This window comes from Helianthus annuus, chromosome 11, assembly GCF_002127325.2.
Source record: "Helianthus annuus cultivar XRQ/B chromosome 11, HanXRQr2.0-SUNRISE, whole genome shotgun sequence".
Taxonomy (NCBI): domain Eukaryota; kingdom Viridiplantae; phylum Streptophyta; class Magnoliopsida; order Asterales; family Asteraceae; genus Helianthus; species Helianthus annuus.
Window position 1 is genome coordinate 172,253,470 of NC_035443.2, and position 8,539 is coordinate 172,262,008.

At 32.7% G+C, this 8,539-nt stretch overlaps 1 pseudogene; it reads right to left on the reverse strand.

Moving 5' to 3' along the window:
- Positions 1-490: 490 nt before the first annotated feature.
- Positions 491-3,815, reverse strand: LOC110888753 (annotated as a pseudogene).
- Between the last annotated feature and the right edge of the window lie 4,724 nt (positions 3,816-8,539).

Here is an 8,539-nt window from a genome sequence, read left to right on the forward strand (position 1 = left end):
TCAACGAATCCAACATATATTTTAGAGATATTGGGTCTGGTATGAAATACAATTTTACAACCATGTATGGTCGAAACCCAGGTTACAAATACAGTTTTAACACCATGGTTATTATTTGATGTGTGGGCGCTAACTCAAAAGTCGAGCCGAAATATTGAAATAACTAAGTACTCCCTCCGTCCCATTAAAAGTGTCCTATTTTGAATTTTCAAAGTCTTTATTTATAAACTTTGACCTTAAATAATTTTGTTTGTGTTAGATAATACTTGATGAAAATTATATGATTTGAGTGTGTTTTACAAGTGTTTTTATCGGGTTAATTTTCACCAAGTTTTATATAACAAAAAAAATATATAATTAAAGTCAAAGTTTATAAATAAAGACTTTGAAAATTTAAAATAAGACACATTTAATGGGACGGAGATAGTACTTGTTTTTTTTTTCAACTATTACCAACTTATCAAAACATAAAAATCCAAAATGGGGATCCTGCCTTTTGTCCCCGTTGTTTTGTTCTTTAATAATTTTTACAAAATCATATCAACAATTGTTTTCTATCTGTCATGAGGTTTTTTTTCCTCGTCATTGGATCTTTAACTTTTTTTTTTCTTTCTAAATCAAATCATATGTTATACACTGAGACTTCTTCCAAACCCTTGAATGAATCTTCAAAATCTCCCTAGCTTTCTCCTTCATCTTCCTTCCACAATCCACTTGCAACACTAACACAAGCTTCTCTACCACCCCCAACTCAATCATCTCTTGCAAAACACGCCCACTACTCGAAAACATCGCTACCGAGTACAATATCCTCACCACCCTCTCACTCGCCACCAGCGACACACCAAATACCATCCTTGAAACAACCGCCAAACCACCACCATGTTTCAAAAGCTCCGCCCTCCCATCCGCAGCCTGACATACCTGAACCAAAACCATGCTAATCAACTCAATGACTCTTTTTTCTGAACAATCCAATAGCGCGTCGATCAACACTGAAACTATTCCAGCCTCCACCGCTTTTATTCGGTTCCGTTCCCATGGACACACGCTAATTTGCAACTTAAGCGTTTCTTTTGTGGCTTTTTCTGAGATTTGATCGTTCAATATGTTTACAAGCTCTTTAAAGAACTCAACGTTTAATGACGTTACTTGCATTGGCTGCGAGAATAAAGGACATCGTGGGTTATTTTTGCATGTGTTTATTTACTCTTTTAATTATAAATAAGGTGGTAGCAGTAGGTTATTGGTGTACTCTCATTTTTCATTTAAGCAAGAAATATAGCATTAAACTTTGTGTGTTTGATCTTGGGCTGATAACCAATGTTAGATTAATCTTGACGGGTCAAGTCGGGTCGGTAAAAGTGTGTTTTTTATGGGTCAAGTATTTTAATTAGTCATGTGTTTTTTATGTTGAAGTGTTTAGCAAGATTAAGTTATAATGGGGTTAATGGGTTAGTGGCCCTAATTATTAGTTAGTGGGTATGTATTTTATTCTATATAATGTAAGTTTTAGCATGAATGAAATTAGGGTTTTATAAACACATTCTCTGTACGTAGTTTCCTCTGTGTGATTAAAGCCTTCAAAACCCGACAATTGGTATCAGAGCCCTAGGCTCATACCTGATTCGTAGCAAGAAAGAGAAGGCTGGTTTGAGAGTCGTCTTCGAGTAAGAGAGCGGCCCTTGGCTGCGGGGCTGAAGAAGGCGCAGAAGAGAGAAAGAATTCGCAGCAGGTACTCAAGAAGGAGATTATTGGTGATAGAAGCATGAGGAAAATAGAGCTGGTCACGAGGAGAAAAAGAAAGGAGAAGTAGCAAGTCTCGATAATCAGCATCAAGATATTGAAGCAAGATGACGTAAGTTGAAGGAATATAGCAAGAATTAGAGTAAGAAGATACCAGGTTCATTCGGTTTTGTTTGAAGTATGATTTAAATATTCAGAATTGGATTGGATACGGGTGGTTGTGCACTTGTGCAAGGATTGACTTTTGAGGTAAATTTGAAGTTAATGGAGTCTGTGGATAAACTTTCGAATCCATATTTGAACTATGCAGTCATAGATTAAAATTTAATCATTAAATATTGGGTTAAAAAAAAAGGTTGTACGGTGGAAGAAAAAAAAGGGGAACCAGGTAGCCTAGCACCTCTAAAGGCCATACTTATTGTCAAAGAAAGAGAAGAAAGCAAGACAAAATAAGTAATCAAGGAAGGGTGTTGTGGGCTGCTTTCGGTGCTGAATCGGTAATGAAAGAGTATCAAGTGGCATTGGTATATGGATGCTAAAGAAAGTTAACAAGTGTAGCATGAAAACCACCATAAGTGGTCATAGCAAGAAAATGCATGAATAAGGCAAACTACGTAGAAAGAAAGTAGCACGGTTTGGAACGAGTAGCAAGGTTATTTTTGGCAATGGATAGCAAGCAAGAAGCATGTTTAAAGCAAGTTAACTAGCAAGATCAGCAAGAAAGAAAGTCGGATTCAAATCATTGAATCCTTAAGAAAGAAAGAAAGAAAGAAAGAAAGAAAGAAAGAAAGAAGAGGCGCCACAAGAAAGAAGAAAGAGGCCGGCGTCGCTTCGCAAGAAAGAAAGAAGGCCTCGCAAGAAAGTAAGAAAGAGACCGGTGCGATAAGAAAGAAAGAGCAAGCACCAGTCATAATGAAGAAAGAAAGAAAGGGCGTCGATTAGAAAGAAAGAAGAATATCGGTAGCCAAAAGAAAGAAAGAATCGAAAACCTTAACGGTTCGTATGGCAAGAGCAAGATCGGAACCTATGTGGTTCAATCAACGAGCAAGAAAGAAACGGGTCAAAATGTCAAGATTAAGGGGGTGAATGTTAGATTAATCTTGACGGGTCAAGTCGGGTCGGTAAAAGTGTGTTTTTTATGGGTCAAGTATTTTAATTAGTCATGTGTTTTTTATGTTGAAGTGTTTAGCAAGATTAAGTTATAATGGGGTTAATGGGTTAGTGGCCCTAATTATTAGTTAGTGGGTATGTATTTTATTCTATATAATGTAAGTTTTAGCATGAATGAAATTAGGGTTTTATAAACACATTCTCTGTACGTAGTTTCCTCTGTGTGATTAAAGCCTTCAAAACCCGACATCCGCCACCTCAAACATTGATTTCAGTAACATGACCGAGTACATACGCGCCTCGTGGCTTGATGCACTTTGCATGACGCGTGTCAGCGCGTCAACGAAACCACAGGTCTTTCCTAATGTTTTGAGACCGGACGGTGACAGTTTAATGTGGTAAAGGATATACAAAGCTTCATCACGTGAAGATGATGTTATTCCACTATTTACGTTACTTATGATGGTTGATAAATAATCAGCCGCACCAACGGATTCCATCAATCGTTTGTTCTTTTCGCTCTCTAAAACGATAGATTTCAATCTTGTTAAACTCTTCATTTGATGGTTAGGGGAGTTTAAGTCTTTTAGGAGTTTGGTGATTTCGGTTTTTGAGATTGGAGGGCGTGGTGTGGGGTACCTTTCAACCCCGGATGACGCGTTGAGTGTGCACCATGATTGGATTAACCGGCGAAGGGTGTGGTTTGGGGTGAGATCAATATCCGCAACGACTTGTTTGGTTACTGGACAGACGTTGTTCTTTCGTGAAAATAACCAGTTTTCGATGGTGTCTCGATCGTAGGTGATTCATGTGGAGAGTGTAACCGGGTCTTTCATGATCTCGAGTGAAATCGGGCACAAGAAAAAGCGAGGAGCTTCAACTTCATTTTCAAGATCTGCCATTTATACTTAATCAAGATGTTGAAAAACAAGATGAAAATTGTAAGAAAGTTGAGAGGTTTTTGAATTGGTGGAAGCTTATGAATGGTATAGTTTGGTCCCTTGTTATTTATATATACCGGAGTGGGAAATTAGTATTGAAAATGAGAAAGTTAAAACACGTAAAAGGTTTGACTTTATAGAAGAGTTATGAGGCCCTTCTAAACTTTAATTTGGTCATAAATGCATGTGGATAATACAATATAACCGACAACTGTGTGGGCAAGTTGTGTTGATGGACTGTGTGTCAAGAATAAACAATCTTTGTTAAAAATGTGTGATTTTGACTATGGTGAATTAAATATCCAACTTTCTTAGAAATAAAAAAATGTGTCATTTTGACTATATAATATCAAATTTTCTTAGAGATAAGGGTTGCGGCTTTTCAAAATAAGTTATTCTATGAATACACTAGGTTATAACCCCGTGTATTACACGGGTTGAGTAAATAAATTTATATACTAAATAATAAAACATTATATCTTTAAAAACTTCCTTTATTGCACAGGTTGAATAAATATAATTTTATATATTAAATGATAAAAAGTTATATATATTAGAACCATATTGTACGGGTTGAATTAATGTAATTTTATATACCAAATAAAAAATTATATCTTTAAAACCACATGTATTACACGGGTTGAATAAATGTAATATTGTTTACCAAATAATAAGATAATACATCTTTAAAAAACCTCATTTATTACACGAGTTAAATAAATGTAATTTTATATACCAAATAATAAAAAAAGTTGGTAAGTGTAATTTTGTATAGTGAAAATAAAAATATATAATACATTAATACAAAGTTTGGTTTTCGTGATAAATAATTTGTTTTATTTAAAATGTTTTAAATTAACAATTTACAATTTCGGATGATATTTTATTAGAAAAATAGAAGAATGGTATTCGAAATTTTAAGTAGTATAAAATTTAATATTAGCTCAATATTCATTTATTTATTTACTTAATATAAGATAAGTTTGGAAGTGAGGCGAGAAAATCATAAAATAAATACCTACAATGAACGACATGTGTCACCCATTAATGTTTTATTATATAGTATAGTATAGATAAAAATTTAGATTGATATAAATAGATTATTTTGTTGTAGCAAAATTTGTTAACGAAGTCTCAATAAATTTAACCCATTATTTAAAACTCCGTAAATGTATAAATGATAAATAATATTATTTAGAGTAAATTACGATTTTGGCCCCTGTGGTTATATCACTTTTACCCTTTTAGCCCAAAAAAGAATTTTTTAACATCTGAGCCCCCAACGTCTTTTTTTCTAATCTTTTTGCCCCCTAACACTAACCCCATCCATTAAATGTTAGGGGCAAAAAATGTTAGAAAAAAGACGTTATGGGCCAAAAAGATTAGAAAAAAAAGGTTGGGGGTTCAGATGTTAAAAATTCATTTTGGGCTAAAAGAGTAAAAGTGATATAACCACAGGGGCTAAAATTGTAATTTACTCTATTAGTTAAATAAATAATATTGTAAATGAGGAAGAGATTAAACTAAATAATAATTATCCATAAGAAATTAAACTAAATAATATTTAGTAGGATGATTATCTATAATTAATTAAAAAGGATTAAACTAAAATAATACTTATCTATAAAACATTGCCTAATATGATGACAAGTGTCCCAAATATGGTTTCTTTTATTATATAGTATAGATTAATAGTATTATTTTTCATGGTTGGACAAATGAATATGTATTATTCCTTAATATTAAATACTATTTTTCATAACTAAACTTATAAGGTTTACTCTTATAGATTTTTTTTATCTTATCATCCACTAATTAGTTTATTTTTATAACACCTTTTAATCATAATCCACCCTTATACATTCACCTTTCAAGATACGAACTCTCAATATCTAAACTTGAGGTGATACACCTTACTATCTTAGCATCAAGTAATTATGCCTTAGCTAGAAACATAATTAGTTAGATATATATAGGGTATCCATCCTAAGATAAGTATACTATATTTAAGAAAACTTAAAAAGTATTTTGAATCACACACTTTCTTTAAGTTCTTTTTTTTTTGTAATATACACATATGTATAGTTTAAAATTGACTATATATATACATATATATGCATTGTCAAATCTTAATTTATACATATATGTATATAATCAATTTTAAACTATACATATGTGTGTATATCAATAAGCCTAGTGCTTCTCATTCGATACTAACCCTATATATGTATAATACATGATAAATAACTACAAATGCTAACTTTTCCTCATGTACAATATTAATCTTAAATAATTATATAATTATTATATTAGATAAACGGTTAATTTTATAATGCACTTGAGTTGGTAGTCTAACGTGAGATTTTTTTCCTTTCATAGGGCTATTGTCTATAATTAGTGTCTTTATTCATTTAGGTAGTCTTATTTGTTGTGAAACAACGACCTACTAACCTAATAGTAAACCATAAGAGAAAGAGATGTAGGGAGAAAGAGACTGATATTTCATTGATAGATATGATTACAATAGTGGTATATATAGGTGTACAAAACTTGGAGAGAAAGCTAATCTATTTTTAGTGTTGATAACCATATTAATAATAAATATATTCATAACACTCTCCCTTGGTTATCAACATAATACGCTTGATGCTACCTCGTTAAAAACCTTACTAGGAAAACCCGGTGGGACAAAATCATAGCTAAGGGAAAAAGAGTGCAGCGTGTAATGCGCATTAGTTCCCCTTGATACTTCTAGATCAGGTATGTTGCCTCATTAAAAACCTTACTAAGAAAACCCAATGGGACAAAACTTAGTCAAGGGAAAAGAGTGCAACTTAAAAAAATATCCCCCTCATTTTAACATGTATCATTTAAGTGACGTGTGTCCATCTTCCTTGAAAGTTGATCAAAGCCTGTGTTGTCAATGATTTGTCGCTCGACCCCTTATTGTGCAATTCTTTATGTTGATCAATGTTGTATAATCTTCTAACAAGACTTTAGGTGCCTCATTCCAAAAAATATCATATGTCCAGGACTGTATTTAGTTACATTCCTGCATCTACAAGACTAACCAAACTTGTTTTGATGGGTTAGTAAAATATAATCAAATATCGTTTATACCTGAAATATTTTGTTGAACTTATTCCAATGTCTCTTCGCTTGACAAAGGTTATATCATGACAATAAGCTCAAGTGAAATATATTATAACCATACATATCTAGCAAAACATTTTAGTGCACACATCATTTAATGATGGTACTTCTAGAATGAGAATCTCGACTTTGGTAGGATGATAATAAGCATTTCTTATAACAAATGACTTAACAACTTTTAACATACTTTAAGGTTCAACTATTCCCAACATCATCTTCTAGATGTACTTGAGAGATTGATAAAACATAATTACATATATACTCGAACTGCAGTTCGAGTAATAGACCGTGCCAATGTCACTCAAAAAATTCCCCCTCTAAAAGCTCGACAGTTGCTCTCAATAATGCCTAGACATCATCACTGTAAACTGCGATTATAGTGAACTTTTAAAAGTAGAATGTTGATAAAACATGGCTAATTTAATCAACTTTATAACCCTCTTTAGGCGAATATCTCGAGTTGTACAACACTCGACCCAACTATTTTAGTCCATATATATTTTATCAACTTCATATCAATGCTTCTGCCATTATCAATCCATGATGGAATTTGTTCCATCTTATCTAAATATGCACATGCTTTCATTCTTTAGAAGTTTTGCTAATAAAATTTGCCCTTTTAACACATAGATATCTATATCATATGCAAAAATTGTCATGAACACTTGCTTTTATCTCTGAAATTTATATTGTACCATGCGTGTAAACTATTTATTGAGATATCACAATCACCGGGTACAAGTTTTCTATGTATGTTTCTTGGTGCACATGTATTACATCGTTAAGATGTTTCAATTAACCTTTTAAGCACTCAATTGCTTTAGAAACTCATCAGGAGTTCCAATTATATCCAATATGTAAAATAATCATAACCTGTTCATTCCGAATATGTATAAATGAACACATCGTTCTCGAGAACTTAGTTTACATGACTTACATAATTTAATCCTTCGGGACTTTCATGTAAACTTTCAGTATCAAGTGATACATAACATTCATAAAACGCATATCAATTCTGTCTTTATATTACCAGACTAACAAAATATTAGAAAGTCAACGCATCCACCACTGGAGAATATGTCTTCTCATAATCAATCATAGGTCTTTGAGAAAATTCTTGTTCCACCAATTTTTCCTTATATCACTCAATTTGATTCTCACATAATTCGCATAAAAGACCCGTTTATATCCAACATATTTTACAACTTCAGTTGTATGGACTCTTGGTCCAGAGACTTTCCATTAGAGAATTCAACTTTGCCTTATCTGCGTCTTTCCATTTTGGCAAATCATTTCTATGTTTACGTTTATAGGCATATCACAAATCTTGATCCTCATCACTTAATCATTTCAATCGCTACATTATATACAAAAGTATAACGACGTCGATTTTATTTCGATTCCATACATATCTTAGACATGATACAACTTATCGAGATCTCTTTATTTTCAGGTACCTGAGGTTCTTCTTGAACCATCATGTCTATTGTCTCTTTAGGATATCTTATTACTATAACCTCGACTTGACCATCTTAATTACTTGCTCCACTTTTCGAGGAGTTTTATTATTGGAATCACTAGTCTACCAC